Source organism: Lissotriton helveticus, chromosome 4_1 (genome assembly GCF_964261635.1).
Source record: "Lissotriton helveticus chromosome 4_1, aLisHel1.1, whole genome shotgun sequence".
Taxonomy (NCBI): Eukaryota; Metazoa; Chordata; class Amphibia; order Caudata; family Salamandridae; genus Lissotriton; species Lissotriton helveticus.
This window is the reverse complement of record NC_136063.1, coordinates 828,818,537-828,839,680: the sequence shown is the minus strand read 5'-3', so window position 1 is coordinate 828,839,680 and position 21,144 is coordinate 828,818,537.

Genomic DNA, 21,144 nt, shown 5'->3' with positions numbered 1-21,144 from the left:
AGCCTATCACTAAGGATGAGAGCCTGAGTGGGCCCCGCCATATTGGCCCCAGGTTCAATGTTAATTTAGTCACATTTTTATTTCCAGGTATGGACTTACAGACTCAGCCCTTACTTCCCATGTAAATAATTCCCCTCTTGATACACTTGGCTCTGGTGCCAGCTGGCGCCATGTGATGATACCACTGTTATGCATTTTTTTGCTTTGCCGGTTGGAGATACTAAACTGCTTAATTTTCCAACTCAAATTGGTGTCCTGCCTCTTTTGTGGTGTGCCTGGTGTGACGTCTGTGGGTACTGCGTGAGTGCTTCACATGTCCTCGAAGTTTGGCCTGCCCGCTTGGTTCCATGCTACCCCCTTGGAGATTTGGGTAACCCCATTTCTTACACTGTGTTTGTACTTATCTATGACAGATTAACGTGTGGGTTGCAGAGCGGATGTACAATTGGGTACATGGGTCTGTAGGAGTGCATATAGCTCAGAGAATATTGAGAGTACATGTAGTACCTTTTAAGCACATACTTTCCTACCCTATGGCCTAGGTAGAGGCTAACTCTGTGATGACTTATACATGGTACAATAGCAGTTTATATCTTATGTAGGAGTTTTATATCTGAAGGTCGGCCTTGCTTTGAAACTTCATGCACCGGCTGAAGTGTAGCAAGCCCACAACATGATACAAGGGCTACTTCTCTGCATGCTAGACTAGAAAAGTGTAAATCCTTTATATCATATCTGAATGAGTGTGTCTGCCCCTATCTGGGGCTCTGATTGCATGTACATGTAACTGTATGGATAAATGATTGCTCTGTTTGTCACCTCGTAGGTTCTCTAAAACAGAATAAAATGGGCTGCATGGATTGTGTTCTGGGTTTGTTAGTAAGTATTGGCTTTTAGAAGTATATGTGCAATTACCTTTGTTAGTACTAGATACATATCAGTTGTGCCTCTCTGTGCGAGTAAATGTTTAGCTGCTTCTGTCACTATTTTACTGGATGTTCAAGTGTCTGCCTCCTTTTCTACTTAGGTGTGTAAGATTAAACTCGCCGTATGACATTACAGGCCATGGCACATGCCGACTGGCAACTCATAGCCCACATCCTTTGTGCGCAGATAATTATTCTCCACTGGAAGAATACATCAGCCCCGTCATTAGTCCAGTGGTTCCAATGCCTCTGTCACGTAATGGCCATGGGATATTTGTTCAATAGGGTGTCCTATTCCAAAAAGAATTTCACACACACATGGCAGCCTCTGATAACTTACTTCACCCTTTTGGAATACTCTTGTTTTATGCTCCCTAAGCTCAAAGCTCTCAACCTATTTGACTAACTCCCTCCATCAATGAGACCATGCATCCAAGGTAGCTGTGCCTGCCCACCCACTTAGCACCGTTCCAGTCACGTCCATAATCTCCTCAACACCTAATCATGAGAAGGTTCTGCATACTCACCTCCCTGACATTGCATCGTCACACACATCCTTTGTGATGATCCCTCCTAAATTTACTTTTGTTCTCACTCTGTTCTTGGGACTGGGCACTCCCCCCTTCCGCGTTGTATCCAGTTGCCAAGATTACTTATAAATGTAGCCCTGAGGCGGCCCTATTGAGGGGTCTGACTTATACACTTGAGATAGTGCATGTCTGTTCTAAATGCTTGTTTATTTATTTACTTTTTACATAATCTTGCACCATGGCTATTGACCGGATGCATGCACCTGTTAAGGCTTTACTCTCCTATGTCTTCATGTTTTTGCCTGTTTTAAAAATGCCAAAAACCTGATTTCAAACCAAAAAAAATAGAAATTCACTGAAAAAAGCAAAGGTTACAGGGACTTTACCAGTGCAATTCAGCATTTATAACTAACCTGAGCTAGCTTTGAGATATCATCAGTGATGTCATCAGTGATGTCACTGACCATGTCATGAGTGATAAAATATGTGAGGTCATAAGCAGTGCATTGAGGGGGTGTAAGTTATAGTTATCTTAGGTAACTACAACTGTTCAATTTCTATGGTTTTGTGTAAAATCTGAACCTAACTATAACATCGCTGTAACCTCTGTTTTTTTCAGTGAAAATATATAAATATTATATATTAGTGGCAGCTCCTGTCTTTAGGCGTTGCTACTTCAAACTTCCTTTGTAAACACATACACCCATTAGTTGGAGCCAGGCTGTAAAAAAGTAGATAAACTATGTAAACTATAAAACAAACTAGCTCCCTTATTGGATTATGTCATCCTGGTGTTGCGCCGACTTCTTCCAGACAAATGCGCATGCGCGGACACCCACGTATGCGCATTTGTCAGGAAGATGTCGGCGCAATATGTATCTGCAGCTACTGCCTGATGTGCACGTTATCTCTACAGTCTCAAGTTTCTTAAGTGCTGCTGTATGATCTAAACACTCTTGGCTGGATTAATTTTGCTGTGGCTCCAGAGCTTGATTTGTTATCTGTATTTTAATGCTGTTGTTTTTATTCCATTTTAAATCTTTTAAACTGATATGTATTTATGGTGTTATATTCTTTTATGATTGTACTTACAATCAAATAAAGACTGTTATGATGAGGTGGTGTAAACTTTTTTTTCTCTATGGAGAGAGTTTACTCTGTATCAAGCTGTTTGCAGACAGTGACACTCTCACGAGAAATGCACCAGAGAAAGTTTAAAAAAATCTTTAAAGAACAATGCAAACGCTATACAATAGTTGTAATAAAAACACACTATTTGCTAAAAATACCACAATCTAAACATGCTAAAGAACATACTAGCTGCACACTAGCTGTCACACTGTGGTGAAAACTTTACTGATAGCTTATCTATTCTAGCAAAAGGAGATGAGCCTATCTTAGTTCCTGGTACACCCAGTCTTCTATGTTAAGTATAAATTCTCATGCTGACTAAATGCTCTCTAAAAACTGAAGTCAGCTTAAAAAAGTTAGTATTAACTACGTAGAAACTTTCTACTGTAGGAAACGTTTTCTGTAGAACCAAAAAACTTGTCTGAAGCGTAATGACCACGGCAACTGTCACCTGCACTCATAGTCACTCTTGAATAAAAAAATTTATAACATGTTCAATACCTCTACACAGCTATGGCACATTATGAGCACATGCAGTTTTTTGTATACACTTACACTTATTAACTGAATCCAGGATGTACAAAATTAGGTAGAAATGTTATATGACAGCACGCAACTATTTAAATTATAAAGCAAACTATCACACTCATTCAATGTCATCAATGATATTATCAATAATATCTTTTGAGATGTCCTCAGTGATGTCATAAATTATGTCATAGAACGTCATGAGTAATGTCATATGTGAGGTCATAAGCAGTGCATGATGGGGGAGCAAGTTATAGTCAGCAACTGGTGAATTTCTTTGTTTTTTTAAATACGAAACATTAATGTTGTCACTGAGATATTCGCCTAATTATAACGTTACTTTAACCTTTGTTTTTCAGTGAAAAAAACCAATATATATATATTTTCACACATATATATTTGAAAGTTTAGATATATAACCTTTCAAAATGTTGTTCTCAATATTTTGCCTCAATATTAGGGTATAATGATATTCCCCTATCAATATTCCAGACTACAACCCTTTTCATAAAAGCATATTCTATTTTATCTTGCCTCCTATGTTGCTGTCTCCTTACCTTCTTAGGTTGGTGTAGCCTTCATCTCTCTGCATCTCCTTTGACATCTCCCTTTTTCAACATCTGTTCAGTAATACAGAAGACATCAGGTCCATGGGGTTGGAAGTAGGTTGGTGATGGAGAATGTTCCTAACTCCATTCCTAGCTCCAATCTTAAATGTAGTTCATTTCAGAAAACAATTTTTGAACTCTACAATGCAGGAGAGTTGTTGAACTGAGCAGATTACGGGGGCCACGAGGGAGGTGACACTCTATTATTTATGTATTTTCATATCCTGCACCAGAGCTAGTGCATATGAACTGGTACTTCTCTTTAACTGTTTAGTGCTCACAGCTAAAGGTCACAAACTTAAAGATGTTTTTGCATTACTGCTTACCGAGGGAGCTCCCAGGGGCAGCACCTCCGCCAAGGCAGCGGATCGTTGCCCCTACTGAGGAGGTCAAAAAAGGCAAAAAGAAAAAAATAATAACTCATTGTTATTATCATTTTCTTTTTCATTTTTACTCAGCTGTGTAGGGGCGGGCAGGCTGCCTTGCTCACTGAGCAGGGCAGGGGAGGAGTGGTTTGCTAACTCCAAGTGTGCAGGACGCTTTGGCTGGCCATTTCCTTTCAACTTGCATGGAGAACATGCCCGGCCTACCATTCTCCGGCTGAGTGCCACACCATGGAAGCTGGGAGCCGGGTGCTTCCTGCTTCTTGCCCTGGAAGTGGAGAAGAGGACCAAGAGGAGACGGTGGCATCGGCGGGCAGCAGTGGCAGAAAAGTAAGTGTGTATTTTATTTCAAATCCCACAGTGGTACTCTTGGTGTCAAAACAGCCTAATGTTTGCAAACCCCTCCCCTTAATTACCAAGCTGAGAAGCTGAGGACCCTCAGTTCTCAAGAGTTATTTTGGGATACAGAATTTGTGAAGGATGTAAAGAAAACTATATCTTCTTCTGAAATGAAATTTGAGACAGGAGTGAACCCCATGCCCTTCTTGGCCAAAATGGGACAACCAATGTTCTTGTCACTTGCTCTTCTAAAACTTTCAGAACTATGTGCAGAAGGGAAATGTGGAAAAATGCATACAGCATCCCTCTCCGCCACTGGAAGGAAAGAGCATCTGCTTTCCAAGCCTCAGCATCTCTGTTGTCCAAACAATGAATTGGCAGACAAGTTGGAGACACAAAAAGGTCTAGTCACAGTTGGCCAAACTTTTTCAGAAACTTTTTGAATGCCGTATGACACAACCTGAAGTTTACTGATGAGGGCATGTTTCTGCTCAATGAGTTGGCCTGGAAATTGCCCTCCCTGCGAATGTACATTGCTGTAAGGGATGAATGAATGAACTAATAAAGGAACATTTCTAAAGCGCGTGGTTACCCAGGGGCAACCCAGCGCTACGACACCATGTAAACTGTGAGGAGGTTAATGAAAGAGAAAGGTTTACAGAAGTTTTCTGAACTTGAGGTTCAGAGCGTGTGTAGAGGGGGATACTGTTCCAGTGTCTGGATGCATTGTATGTGAACAGTCAGCCTCCACTACGTGCATGTTTAATCTTAGGGACTAAGATTAAACCTTTATTCTCAGGGCTCTGTTAGGTACATACGGTTGGATCCAGGGGCGGATCAAAGGCGAGCCGTTTCCTGACAATGACTTAGGTCAATCAATCAATCAAAGCATTTGTATAGCGCGCTACTCACCCGGAGGGTCTCAAGGCGCTTGGGGAGGGGGGGTCCGCTACTGCTCAAACAGCCAGGTCTTGAGCTGCTTCCTGAAGGCGAGGTGGTCCTGGATCAGGCGGAGGTGGGTCGGGAGGGAGTTCCAGGTCTTGGCGGCAAGGTAGGAGAAGGACCTTCCCCCTCTGGTGGCTCTTCGGATGCGGGGGACGGCGGCGAGGGCGTGGCCGGTCGAACAAAGCTGGCGTTTGGGAGCGTAGAAGTTGAGGCGGCTGTTGAGGTATCCTGGGCCTTGGTTGTGCAGGGCTTTGTGTGTGTGGGTGAGGAGACGGAAGGTGATTCTCTTGTTGACTGGGAGCCAGTGCAGGTCTCTCAGGTGTCCGGAGATGTGGTTGCGACGGGGGATGTCCAGGATGAGTCGTGCTGAGGCGTTCTGGATCCGCTGGAGTCTCTTCTGCAGTTTGGCGGTGGTTCCGGCGTAGAGGGAGTTGCCGTAGTCCAGTCGTCTGGTGACGAGGGCCTGAGTGACTGTCTTCCTGGTCTCGGTGGGGATCCACCGGAAGATCTTGCGTAGCATGCGTAGGATGTTGAAGCACGACGAGGAGACGGCGTTGACTTGTCTGGTCATGGAGAGGGAGGAGTCCAGGATGAAGCCCAGGTTGCGTGCGTGGTCTGTTGGTTTGGGTGCGCTGCCTAGGGCTGCCACCAGGAGTCGTCCCAGGTGGAGGGTGAGGATCCCAGGATGAGGACTTCCGTCTTGTCCGAGTTCAGTTTCAGGCGGCTGTTCTTCATCCATTCGTCTACCTCTTTCATCCCTTCGTGTAGGTTGGCTCTGGCGGTGGCGGGGTCGTTGGTGAGGGAGAGGATCAGCTGGGAGTCGTCGGCGTAGGAGATGATGTTGAGGTTGTGCTGGCGTGCGATGGCTGCGAGGGGGCTCATGTAGACGTTGAAGAGGGTTGGGCTGAGTGAGGAGCCTTGAGGAACGCTGCAGATGACTTCGGTGGCTTCTGATCTGAACGTGGGGAGGCGGGCTCTCTGTGTCCTTCCGGCGAGGAAGGAGATGGTCCACTCCAGTGCCTTCTCCTGGATTCCGGCGTTGCTGAGGCGCTGTACTAGGGTACGGTGGCAGACAGTGTCGAAGGCCGCGGAGAGGTCTAAGAGGATGAGGGCCGCTGTTTCTCCGTTGTCGAGCAGAGCTTGGATGTCATCGGTGGCTGCGATCAGGGCGGTCTCGGTGCTGTGGTTGGCCCGGAAGCCAGACTGCGAGAGGTCGAGGGATCCGTTCGTCTCGAGGAAGGCAGCCAGCTGCTTGTTGACGGTCTTCTCGATGACTTTAGCGGGGAACGGAAGCAGAGAGATGGGACGGTAGTTCTTGAGGTCGGTGGGGTCGGCTGATGGCTTCTTTAGTAGGGCGCTGAGTTCGGCATGCTTCCAGTTCTCAGGGAAGGTAGCGGTGTTGAAGGAGGTGTTGATGATGTCCCGCAGGTGGGGTGCGATGACAGCGTCGGCCTTGTTGAAGACGTGGTGAGGGCAGGGGTCGGTCGGAGATCCGGAGTGGATGGAGTTCATCGTGCGGACGGTGTCTTCGGTGCTGATCGGGGTCCAGGCGCGGAGGGTGGTGGTGGGGGTGGTGGTTCGGACATGGCGTGCGTCGGTTGAGTGCTGAAGCTGTTGTGTATGTCCGCGATCTTGTTGTGGAAGTAGGAGGCGAGGGAGTTGCAGAGGTCTTGCGAGGGGGTGATGTCGTTGTTTCCGGTGTTGGGGTTGGAGAGCTCTTTAACGATGTTGAAGAGTTCCTTGCTGTTGCGTGCGTTGTTGTCCAGTCGTTCCTTGAATGCAGTTTTCTTGGTGGTGTGGATCAGTTGGTGGTGTTTTCGGGTGGCGAGCTTGAGGGCAGTCATGTTGTCCGATGTAGGGACTCTGCGCCAGGCTTTCTCAAGGGCTCTGCAGTTCTTCTTCGAGTTCTTGAGTTCGTCGGTGAACCATGGGGCTTTCTTGCTGCTGGGTCTGCTAGGCGGGGTCCTCAGGGGGGCGAGGTCATCTGCGCAGTCGCTGATCCACTTCGTGAGGTTGGTGGCCGCTTGGCTGGGGTTTGTTGCGCTGGTGGGTGGGTTCTTGCTCAGGGAAGTTGCGAGTTGGTCGGCTGTGATCTTGTTCCAGCTTCTGCGTGCAACCTGTTGCTGTTGGTGGTGGATCGTGGTCCTTTTGAAGCTGAAGTGGACGCAGCTGTGGTCCGTCCAGTGGAGTCCTGTGGCGTGGCTGAAGGCGATGTCCTTGCTGGAGGAGAAGACGGGGTCGAGCGTGTGTCCGGCGTAGTGGGTGGGGGTGGTCACCAGTTGCTTGAGTCCGAGGTTAGCGAGGTTGTCCAGTAGGGTGGTGGTGTTGCGGTCGTTGGTGTTCTCCAGGTGGAAGTTGAGGTCCCCGAGGAGGATGTAGTCAGCGGAGGGGAGGGCATGCGGGCTGACGAAGTCGGCGATGTCTTCGCTGAATTGTGTTCGTGGTCCCGGGGGTCTGTAGATGAGCGTGCCTCTGAGGGTGGTCTTGGGGTTGATGTGGATCTGGAAGTGCAGGTGCTCGGCGGGTGCGAGGGTGTCGTCGGTGTTGGTCGTGATGCGGATGGAGTTCCCGTGGATGATGGCGATACCTCCTCCTGTCTGGTTGACGCGGTCCCTCCGGATGATCTTGTAGCCGTCCGGGATGGCGATGGCGATGTCGGGCGCTGAGGAGGCGTTCATCCAGGTTTCCGTGAGGAAGGCGACGTCTGGGGTTGTGGTGTCGAACAGGTTCCAGAGCTCGACGGCGTGTCTGTGGACTGAGCGGGTGTTGAGCAGGATGCACTTCAGGTGGCTGCTGCTGTTGCTCGTAGAGGTCTTGGGCACTGCTGGAGTGGTGCTGGTCCTGATGCAGGTGAACTTGCAGGAGTTGCAGCAGAAGGGTCCGTGGGTGCGTCTTGGGGTGGCTCGGCAGCAGCCCGGGAGTCTGCCGGCGTTGAGTGCGATGAGTTCGGTGGCGTCGTAGGACAGTCGGGTCGTCTTCCGTCGGTGGGGGCCAGGCGTCCGGGCCCTGGGCGCGGTCCAGGCGGGACGGGCGCAGACGGGCTTACCTTTGGCGCGCCTTCGGCGCACAATCGGAGCGCCCGCTGCGCGTACGCGTGGACTCCGCCATAAATTACGTAGTGGGGGGCGGAGCGAGGGCGGGGCAGCTGGGAGGCGGGAGCGGGGTGGACCAATGGGCGGGAATTACGAGCGAAGCTGGGCGGGGCCGCAGGGGAGCAGCGGCAGGGAGCAGGGAGGGGGACAAGCGGCGGGAAGGACACGAGGACGGCACAGGAGGCACAATTTGGGGAACATACAGGTCAACACAATACAGAAAACAAAATGGGAAAATACAGGTCAAGACAATACAGAAAACAAAATAACCAAGCAACGCTATACACAGGCGAAAGGAACGCTAAGACGATCAGGAGCACAATGCAGGAAGTGAGCCGGTAGAGTGACGGTCCAGGCACACGCCTGTGCGAGGCAGCAGCGGAGGGGTCGGGGGTCCCAGCACTCAGTGAGGGAGCTGCTCGGTGTGTGGAGCGACCATCCCTGCAGGCAGGGGCAAAGGTCACAGCTCACCACCGCGCGGCGGCCACCTTAAATGGACAGTGGGAGGGCGGGGCAGCTGGGAGGCGGGAGCGGGGTGGACCAATGGGCTGGAATTACGAGCGAAGCTGGGCGGGGCCGCAGGGGAGCAGCAGCGGGGAGGGGGACAAGCGGCGGGAAGGACACGAGGACGGCACAGGAGGCACAATTTGAGGAAAATACAGGTCAACACAATACAGAAAACAAAATGGGAAAATACAGGTCAAGACAATACAGAAAACAAAATAACCAAGCAACGCTGTACACAGGCGAAAGGAACGCTAAGACGATCAGGGGCACAATGCAGGAAGTGAGCCGGTAGAGTGACGGTCCAGGCACACGCCTGTGCGAGGCAGCAGCGGAGGGGTCGGGGGTCCCGGCACTCAGTAAGGGAGCTGCGCGGTGTGTGGAGCGACCAGCCCTGCAGGCAGGGGCAAAGGTCTTAGGTGATACAGGGATGACAGGTGCTTCTCTGACCACACACAAATTCTGCATGCTAGAGACCTCACGAAATTCACCCTCTTGTCCCTGGACGGTTTATATTGCTTTTCACTCTCTGATTGTTGCATCTTACCTTTACAGCTTTGTGGTGAATTTGAGGAGAAAATGAGAAAGAGCTCTCTTTATGGCCACTAGCTCTCTGAAATTAGAAGACTGGTGAGAGCTTCCGCAGCTGACCACTATCCCTTCACTTCCTCATCTCCCAAAGTTGCTCTCCAGCCCCATTGGCTGACATATGTGGTAATTCCATATGGAATTGGGGGATGTAAGAGTATACCTTTTCATAAATTCTCTGCTTTTAAGATCTACCGGGTAGATCCTGGGGTAAAGACTAAGAAATCAAAATGTTCTTCTTGTACATCTGAGAGATTGGAGACCAAGGATCCAGCAGGTGATTGACCAAAGGCTTTAGATGGAGCCCTGCCTTGGGGAAATACTTTTACCATCTTGGTATTGAAATGGTCCCCAATGAAAAGTCCCAGTTGTGATGGTTCCAGATGGGAATTTTTGAGGATGAGAAGAAATCCCATGTCTGTGAGACAAGTTACCATCGTTTCCACATCAGGTTGCACATCTGAAAGAGAAGAGGAGGCAATTAACTAATCATCCAAGTAAGGTACAACATGAACACCTTGCAAATGTAGAAGAGTTACAACCCGAGAAAGTTCCTTTGCAACAATCTTGGAGAAGGTGTTAAGCTAAATGTCAGGGCATGGAACTGGGAATTGGTTACTGCTACTAGAAATCCCGGAAAAGGCTGACTTGTTGCGTGAATTGGCATGTGAAAATTTACATCTTGTCACCTATGGTCATTAACAGATGTCCTTCTGAGACCATTGTAAATACATCCTAAAGAGTCAATAATTGCAATTGTGTTTTTATTACAAAACCATTTGAAAGTTCCAGCCATAGTGATCTCCTTGCAGCAATTGAGGCCCCTGCCAGAATTGATGCAGATCACAAGATGACAACAATGGTGTTGGATAAGAATTTTGCCAACAACTCTATTTCCCAAGGAAGTTTTGGGATCTTCCTTTGTTTCAAAACAATCAAAAAGGGTTTGAAAATATTTTAACATGGTTTGTGATGAATACACTGCATAGGCACTAGCTTTTATGGCTACATTTGTATAACATTTACCCCATTTAAGGCACTTTCCAATTTATCCCCAGAATCAACTAGTAAAGCTTCTTCCAAAGCCAATGAGGATGTTATGTTAATTTAAGATGTATCATGCACAGATACTCAAGAGTTTCCCGGCGCGGAGCAGAAAGGGGGTAACCATAATAGAATTAGGCAAAAATATACGTTTTCAAGTTCTTCCTAAAGATTAGCGGGTTCTGAATATTCCGAAGGGCGAGGGGGAGAGCGTTCCAGGCAACTGCAGATTTCTGCGCTAAAGAGCTGCCGCCAAGCCTCTGACGTTTGAAGCGGGGTACCCGAGCGAGGCGCTGAGACAATGAGCATAGATAACGCGCTGGGGTGTAGAAGGCAAAGTGTTTCTGCAAGTAGATGGGCCCATGCTAATGAAGAGCACGATGGGCCATGACCAAGGATTTGAATTTGACCCGGTCGGCTACCTGGAGCCAGTGCAGAGAGTGCAGGTGGGGTCTCATGCTAGTCCTGAGGGGAATTTCCAGAAGGAGCCTGGCTGCCGCATATTGGACCACCTGGAGATTTTTTAACAGATAGCCTGGATGCCCTCATACAGGGCATTGGGGTAGTCGAGTCGAGAAAGAATAAGGGCGCAAAAGACGGACTCCTTCGCCTTCCATGGCAGGAGAGGGAGAAATTTCCTCAAAGATTTAAAAAGGCCAAAGCAAATCCCAGCAAGTTTCTTAATCTGTGTGGCGTGGCGAAGGAAAGATTTTCCTCAAACCACATCCCAAGGTTCTTATCAGGCTTCCCTGTAGAAGGGGGGCTGGGGAACTCAGGGGCCAAAGAGTTTCTCTAAAATTCTGGGGAAACTTTATGCAGAGCAGAATCTCTGATTTATCTTCATTGCAGTTAAGTTGTGCAGCGGCTAACCAATGAAAAATAGAGGAGAGACAATGTTGAGTAAGGGAGATAGAGCCCACATTCTTATTCCAAGTAATGATGAACTGGGTGTCATCTGCGTCGGCCATGACCTTAGCCCCAAGTTCCTCTGCCAGGCACACCAAAGGTGTGAGATAGATATTAAAAAGGAGGGGGCTAAGGGAAGACCCCTGTGGAACTCCTGTGGTCACTGCCTGAGAAGATAGGTGGAAGCCTTATCTGTTGGACCCGTCCTTCCCAGAAGGATCTGCGCCATCCCCATGCCGCACCCGACACCCCAATCTCTGTTAAACGTGATAGGAGAAGGGAGTGGGGGACAGTGTCGAACTCTGCTGGTAGGTCAAGCAAAATTAACACTGGGGACCCACGTCTGGGAATACCCTTCCCACATAGGGTGAACAGCAAAACACACAACATGATGGACGGAATGTTGCACAATGGCAAAACATTCACCCCCAGTCACAGATCTGGGTTTAATCCATCGTTATTTTGCTCACCAAGCCACCCCAGTTCAGACATGGTGGGTCCTGTGCTCACTGGAGTCAAGCTATCCTGGCTGAAGACGGCTGATAGCCAGAAACCGGTCCTAGAATGCTTGATTCCGGTCCAGGGAAGACATGGCTTGGCAGTTCGGTCTGGTCTGTTCCCATGAGACACAGGGTCAAGACTGATTTGAATATGGCCATGTCTGAACTGGGGTGGCTTGGTGAGCAAAATAACGATGGATTAAACCCAGATCTGTGACTGGGGGTGAATGTTTTGCCATTGTGCAACATTCCGTCCATCATCTTGTGTGTTTTGCTTTTTTAAAAGAGACAACATCTTGGTCTATTTCCTGGCCTCTGGTACACAGGCAACCTGAAGAGACAAATTGATTATACCATTCACCTCGTTATTGATGGTCTCAGCAACTGCTGCCAATATTCTGGCCGGGCAGGGGTCTGAAGGAGAGCCTGACTTCTGGCCCGTAAGAATTTTAAGGGACTCAGAAAGGTTCCCAGGCTTAAAGGCATGCAGAGAATGGTCAGATCAGCAGGTGGTGGCGCCACAGCTGTCCTAATGCCCTTATTGCAGGGGGAAAAAGCCACCTGAATAGCGTGGATTTTATCCCTGAAGAAAATGGAGAGGCTCTCACACCAAGTGCCTGTGGTTGGAGACTCCCTAGATAGGGCGGCAGGGGACATGAAGCTCTGTATAATAGAAAAGATTTCTTTGGCTCTGTTTTTAACTGATTCAATGTGATATCCAGAGAATTGCTTTTTGGCCTGAATTATCGCATCATAGTAGAATTTTGGTTGAAGACGGAGCCTCTGCTTGGCCCTCAGGCAATATTTACTGTGATGCCAAGCACGCTCTAGGATCTTGCATTTATGTTTGATTGCTTTAAGATCGGGGCGAAACCAGGGTTTGGATGGAGATTCCTTCGACAGCCTTGGACATGGTGGCAAGGCAAGCAGATCTACTGCACTGGAGACCCAGTTAGTAAAATCCGCAAGCCAACCTTCGAGGTCCCACAAAAGGGTGGGCCTAGAGGCTTCCAAGGCCTGGTTAAACTCAAGACAGTTAATTTTACCAAAGGCTGGTTTGCCGTATAAATGCACTAATGGCTCGCCATTGATAACTTCCCAAGAACAATATGTTATGAAGTGGTCGGACCATGAGACCGGACGTGGCTCCTCCAACAAAATATGGAAGTTTGTGCAAAAAAGGGTCCAATATATTGCCTGCCTGGTGGGAAGAAGATTAACCCACTGAGACAATTGTGCCAGGGGCAGAGTGTCCAGACAGCCAAGTGAGTCCGTGTTATCTGCCTGATCAAAATTAATATTGAGGTCTCCTAACACAATGTAATGGGAGAACTGCAAAGCATAGTGAAGTGAGTTGAGAAACGAATACTGAAATCGAGAGCCTCACAATCACCCCAGGAAGTAGCATCACCCCTGCAAAGGTCCCACTTATCCTTATAAATGATGGCCACTCCGCCCCCCCTTCCCTCTGGGCAGTCAGCTCTGGAGAACTTATAGCCCTCAGGCATGGCTAGAGTAACAATAGGATCTGACGCAGAGGACACAATACTACAGAGTATGGAAATCACCTTTGGAATTTGCAGGAACTCTGCCTCAAACTTTTCCAACGCATATCTTTAATTTAGGCAATGTGAAACTGCTGATTTGGCCACGTATTTCCACAATTTAAGCACCAGATTGTCATGAAAGGGAATCTGTTTTGCATTGCGCACCTTATATTGAGCAAAAAAAATCTTCAGGGGGCATCTGAATGCTCAAATCCCAGGACTTCTCTCATGTGGATGAGTATGTGTAGGAAATGTAACCCCTTTACATACTTCCCCATTGAGCTAGTTTACTGCTTATTGCCAGTAAAGTCAAATGCTTAATATCTTGCAGCAGGCTCCCTCAAAGCAGAATAGACTACCTCCTCAATAAGAGTTTGTAGATCAAATCTAGGTAAAAGCACCATGTCATTATCTCTTTGCTCCTCCACCCCTACATGGCACATTTTCTCAGTAGCTTTTGAGCCTTCAATAGCTGTACACAGGATTGTGGTATCTTTGCTCATCTAGCAACCACTTTCTGATTCTGAAGGGGATACTATAGGGACAAGATCTCATCTTGCGAGACCTAGTCCCTACAGAAACCCCCCAGGTGCACTGTATTATCTTTAATCCAGGGCACGCCCCCACAGGGCCACATTAAAGCCTCATTTCCCTCACTTCGAAGGAGAAATAGAAAAATGTCCGCCCAGCATGGAATCCTCTCATCCCAGCCCTGCACACGGATGCAGGAACTGGGATAACTTTCCCAGTGATCCAATACAGAGCTTTGCTCTAACAGCACACGTTCAGGTCACATAAAAACATATTCACAAGTGAGTAATAGAAACTAAAAATAAAAATAACTTCTGCCCTGCGCTTACGGGTAGGACATCTAACTGAGATACTATTAAAGATCATTTCTCTGCTGCAGGAGGGCCATTTGTGGGAGGGACGGGTACGTAAATAAGTATAGAAACAGAACTTTCATAACTGTGTTCGCAAGGAAGCCCTCCTCACATTCTATGGATTGAGATGGGGAGATGGGCGTTGAGGTATCACCAAGAATCACCTTTCCATATTGACCATCTTATTTAATTGGTGCACAGTCTAAATATCGATTCCGAAATATCGACCTACAGTAATATCGAGTTGGAAATATCAAAGGTCAAGAATATCGATGTCAAGAATATCGTTGGACAGAATATCGACCCTAAGGTAAGTAATATCGATTTTTTTTATATCGATGTAAGTAATATCGAAGTTAGTAATATTGATATCAAATATATCAATGTTACTAATTTCAATGTTACTAATATCGATATTTGTTTATTGTTATGTATTTTAATATATATTTTATATGTGTGTTATATGTGTTTTGTTAGGTATTTTATTTGTTTTAAATTATATGTGTACTATTTTTTATATATTAATAATGTTATTTTTAAGTTAATTTTATGTTTTAGTACTGGAGCAGGTTGTGGGTTTATAGGGGAATAGGGTGAGAAGTAATGTAATCATAGTAAATTAATGATTAATTTTAAGTAATTGTAATTTAATTTTAATACATTTTGCGTTTAAGTTCTTTAGTGGGTTGTGGGTTTATAGGGGAATAGGGTGAGAAGTAATGTAATCATAGTAAATTAATGATTAATTTTAAGTAATTGTAATTTAATTTTAATACATTTTGCGTTTAAGTTCTTTAGTGGGTTGTGGGTTTATAGGGGAATTGGGCGGGAAGTAATTTAATTGTAATTAAGTAATGATTTCTTTTTTTATTGGTGTTGATAATTATTTTATTTTTTATTAATTATTAATTGGTAATTAATTATTCGAATTGGTAATTAATGTTTGTAATTGGTAATTACTTTTTTTAATTGGTAATTTAGATTTGTAATTGTTAATTACTTTTTATTAGTTGGAAAATATTTTTTATTAATTGGTAAAATTGTTTCATGAAAAATATTTTTTCATTTAAAAATAAATTCATTGTTTACTATATTTTACTTGTTAATCAATTTTTAATTATTAATATGTTTTTTGTTTTGAAACATATGTTAGTGTTCAATATTTATTATTTGGTAACTAATATTTATTATTAAAATTTATTGGTATTTATTGTTAATTTATTGTTAATTAATTATTCAATTGTAATTATGTTTTTAATAATTAATAATGGGTATTTGCAAATGATGTAGAGTTATTTAAAAATTAAATTATGAATTATTTTATTTACAACAATTATTTATAAGTATGTTATATTTAACTTCTACGCTATCTAACACTTTCCCTAGTGTTGCACTCTCTGGAGTTGGAATAGTAATTTTTACCCCTATGCTATCCAATGCTTTCCCTACTGTTGCACTCTCTGGAGTTAGAATAGGAATTTTACCCCTACGCTATCCAACGCTTTCCCTACTGTTGCCCTCTCTGGAGTGGGAATAGTTATTTTTACCCCTACGCTATCCAACGCTTTCCCTACTGTTGCACTCTCGAGAGTTGGAATAGTAATTTTTACCCCTACGCTATCCAACGCTTTCCCTACCGTTGCACTTTTTGGAGTTGGAATAGTAATTCTTACCCCTACGCTATCCAACGCTTTCCCTACTGTTGCACTCTCTGGAGTTGGAATAGTAATTTTTACCTCTACGCTACCCAATGGTTTCTCTACTGTTGCGCTCTCTGGAGTGGGAATGGTAATTTTAAGTTCTATGCTATACAACGTTTCTATTACTGTATTTTTTTTAGTTATGGATTTTGAATAGTATTTTTATTTATTTAGCTATTTAATATTTTTTGTATAATTTTAGATAATGTAGTATATAATTAATTTAAAAAATATTAAAAGTATATATATTTTTTTATTTATAAAACATAATTATTTACTTTTTATTTGTTTTTGTTTCATGTTTGTAAATGTATTTGTAATTTATAATATGTGTTATTAATTTATAAATTATTAAAATAATTATTAAAACTTATTAAGTATGTATATATTACTAGCAGCCCGTCCCAGCGTTGCCCAGGGCAGAAGGGGGCTGGGGGCAGCATTTCAGGATTGCGGCAGCGTTGCCCGGGGCAGAAGGGGGCTGGGGGCAGCATTTCAGGCTTGCGTGCACCCATGGCTCCCGCCCGTCCCTCGTTGCGCACCCGCGGCTCTTGGATGGTTCACTTGCCTTACTCGCCGCTCCTCCTCGCGCTGCTGATTTTACCGCTCCACTGCTCCTCCGCTTCTCGCTGGTCATTACAGCTTGTCCGCCGCTCGCCGCTCCGCCCCCGCCTGTTCGCAGCTCCTCCCCGCGATCATGTCCTCTGCTCTTCTTCTTGCTCCTGAACGCCGCTCCTCCCTGCGCTCCCGATGTCATGATGCATACGTCGCGGCTGGCGCTTCTTTCAGGGGACTACTTTGTTTTTAAAGTTAATTTTTTAAATGTACGTTTTTTTTTTTTTATGTAGCCTATGTCCATCTACACACCCTGACAATTTCAAGGATGTATCGGGTGTGTGGATTGGCGCTGTGGTTCCCGAGTTTACCTGGCTCAAAGGGTTGTGTTCTCTCTTTATAATAGGAGTATAGAGTATTGATATATTGTCTGCATATGTTTAAATAATGTATTATTATTATATATGTATTATTTATTAATTTTAAACATTATTAGATATTTTTAACTATGTTTATTTTATTAATTAGAGTTATTTACTTTATTTTACATTTATATTTTTACAGAAGAAAAAACGATATTTTTAACATCGATATTTTTAAAATCTATATTTTTATTTTAATATGTTTGTACTTACGATGTTGTAGATGGGATGTCGATATTCTTGCCTTCGATATTTCAGCATTGATATTTCTGTAGGTCGATATTTTCTAGGTCGATATTTTGTCAGTAATTCATTTAATTGAATCAAATAAATGGCATCTGTCTGTGTAAACCTTCATCTTTGTTGCTGGCTGCTGCCACTAGAGAGTGGAGTGGTTGTCTGACAGCTCCTAGGGATGGGGTGACACATGCTTCCCCACTACACCTCAGTTCTTATCTCCACTTTCACAGACCCTTTGCATCAGTGGTTAATCATTTCCTCCATAGACTACCAGAAGATGAGGTAGCAGCACGGTGGCACTGTATACTTAGTGACGAATGGCCAAAGAAAAAAGACTGTGCTGTCACTATATGGACCTATACTTTGCCAGTGTAATATTGCCCATTCAGTACTCCATATGCTGTGACTGTGATTTACAACTCTTAATAACTGTAATGTGTGCTGATCAAAAACTTGAATAACACTTGCAAAAAACATTGGCAGATGGCGTCTGACATATTGTCCTTCTTTCTGTGTCATGTGTATTGATGGTAGAAGCTGTGGTTATCAACTAAAGCTGTCTCGGACCAGCCCTTAAAAAGAGAGGTCCAATCACACCTCCTTTGTGTAAAAAAGAACAAAACAGAACAATTCTTAGGTGAAAAATGGTTCATGAGACAGACAGGGATAAAAGTTTTTGACCACCAGCATAGACACCTCCAGAGTAGCTTGCAGCCTTGAGTTTATTGATAAACAAGCACTGGGTCACAGTGTCCTTTTGAAGTTAAGGGAAGGCTGTATTTTTTACATCATTATCATCAGCCTGTAGATAGCAGAGCCTTATAAGGAACAGTTCTTGTCTTAGATTTATGACCCAGGGTGGGGCACTGAGGTAAAGAACAGAAGCACTGATGTATTTTTCTCCTACATAAAAGTCATTGTCATCTCAATATTGGAACATGAGAACAAAATTATGTTTCAGAATGCTTTTGAATTGGAGAAAATGTAAATAAAGAGTTAACGTAAAGACACAGTTAATTCTTCATTTTAATTTTCGCTGATTTAAAAGTGTTGCATTTACTGATAACAAGCTTCTTGCTCCAAGTGGCCAGTAGACACTTTGACATATTTATAACTAAAAAAAATGAAATGGGAGAAATTTAAAGTGAACAAAACGATTTCCATGAAACATTGCCTTAATGTTTTTTTCCAGTTTCAATTAAGCCATTTATATCTTAATATTTTATGAAACATGTTTCTTCACTTTAAATTCCTCACATTTAAACAAATAGCTGTATTTTTATGTTATAAATATGGCACACGCTCTACAGGCCAACGGGCACAAGATTCCTGCTGTTTGTAAATGTGACATTTTGAAATGGGAAAAATTATAAATTAGGAGATTTATGGAATCCATATAAACATAAAGTTAGAATTATGAACATTTTTGCAGAACATTTTTTCTGCACTTTAAGTTTCTCCAAATTTTTAAAAATGGTCCCATGTGTGTGCAATACATGTAATTTTGCCACATACGGTGAAAGGTATGTCCTGTTCCACAAGTACATTTGACACAGGTTCTCATTAACCCATGCACTTAAATCCCATTCATAGGCACACCTGTTCATACAGATCCAAAGACAACACTCACTGCCACAGATTGCAGTCCTGTCATAGTGCCCCCAGTCAAGGTATTTTGTTCAAACCATAGTATCTGGATTAGGCTTAAAGTCAATTAATCTGGGCATGGAGGTGTATGGTAGCACTGTGCAAGTGGCGTGCCCTTCAGAAGCTCTTGATGATTTTTACTGACCAAATGTAGCTCTCATTATAGAAAAGGTTGGAGACCCTTGCAGTATACGGATTTTAATTTGCAACATAGATAGAATGTTGTGCAATTCCTTTAGAGCTAAAAGGGAGTAAAATATAGTCAGAAACTGGCAAGTGTTGGCTGTACATGGAATACCAATAAATCAATGAATAAGATATTTCAGTTGATGACACCATTATCAGCTACATTAACTAATATACAATCAAAAATAATGTAATATTTCAATACTACCAGGCTCAGACTCCAGTACACAGGGGATATGGTAACCATCTAAGTGTTTGAGGATGCCCTACAGATATATGACAATGATGTTGTCTACCTCATGTTCTGGGCGACCTGTTCATAGCTTCAATGCTGTTGAACATCATGCACCACATGATGCCCTGACATCCCAAATAGGTTTTGCCTTCATCACTTGTCATTAACCCACAACGATCTGAGTCATACATGTAGAACAGAGCTAGCTAGTCCAAGTGAATTCCTTCTGATTCAAGCTTAAACAGATCTCTGGAGGTCTCCCCCAACTATAACCTCTCTCTAGTAACCTTCCATCTGGATATGTGCCAGCAAGATGAAATGTGTACTCAACACCACAAATTAAGCCCAACAGAAAGTGCAAGGCTGACTCTGTGAAATAAATGTTGATAGATTTGCTAAGCCATTCACCAGTAGAGCCCCATTCCTGGGTCTCTACCTTAATAGCAATCTCTGCTTCAAGGCTCACATTAAACACAAGATAAAGACTCCCATTCATCACAGAGTGAAGCTCTTTCTACCAAAAACAGACCTTAATGCCGCCGTCACATCAGTGTTCTTGTCATTTCTCATGTTAATGAAGCCAACACTCTGCAGGCAAGCATCCCTGAGATCCACCTGGTCAGGGTCACACCTACACTGACTCTCACTGCTCACCAGCTCAGCATTGAAGAACTCTTGGAAAGTCTACAGGCAGTCATGTCTGGCACCCACCTTACGTGGCGGACAACATAAAGAGCTCCAATAGCGTATGTATGACATTTGCAGCAGTATTGCCAGCCTGGGAATAGCCTTTAACAGAAGGCCCAGATGACATAACCTGCCATGATGAAATAAATCACACCAAGATGTATGAACACGTTCTACATGGCAATTTTAAGCTATTTTGATCAATTTCTCTTTGAGGTGGCTATAACTATTTTGCAGCATTAAGGTTCGCATGGGCTCAATTAAATTTAGATCTGCAAACATGTGAATTGGAGTCATGATGTCCCAGATCCTGAATTATTGAATCATGAGACACAGCCATTATCTCAAAGCCTAGAAGACTTCCTTTACCTGCTTTCCCCCATTATGTTTGAGATTTGGCTTATGTAGAATAAAAAAGTTGCATCTTGAGGGGAAAATAAACAATTTTAGGATTTATGAGACCTTCCAGAATCAACCACAACTATCAGGAAAAGACACACAATCCTTGCTGGGGGAGGGGGGGGGGAGTCTTCAATTGCATTTGGGACATTTAACAGGCTTCCCATGCCAATACGACATGGTATCCTATTTTCTGTAAAAAAAAAAATGACAGCCTATATAGTAGAGCTGGTCTGCCTACATTTCAGGTAGTATCACCACCAGACGATGAGGAATGCCCTGCCAGAGTTGAAGGGGGATACAACATTGGAGGAGGTGAAGGCCGATGGAGCATATGCTGGAAGTCACATTACCACTCTTTAACCCCTTCCATGCTCATGACGAGCTCAGCTCGTCATGCAGTACACTGCTTGCGTGCTCATGATGAGCTGGGCTCGTCATGAACAATGGTAAACAATGGTCTTCAGCACAGCAGGATAATCTCCCTAGCAGCCAAGGTGTTAAATCAGGTCCTAGATTTATGTCATTGATAGTTGTAAATAGATGGACAGGAGAACTAGAGTGCAAAGGAAATCTTTTTAGTCTTAAAATGGGCATATGAATTGTTTGGATGAAGGT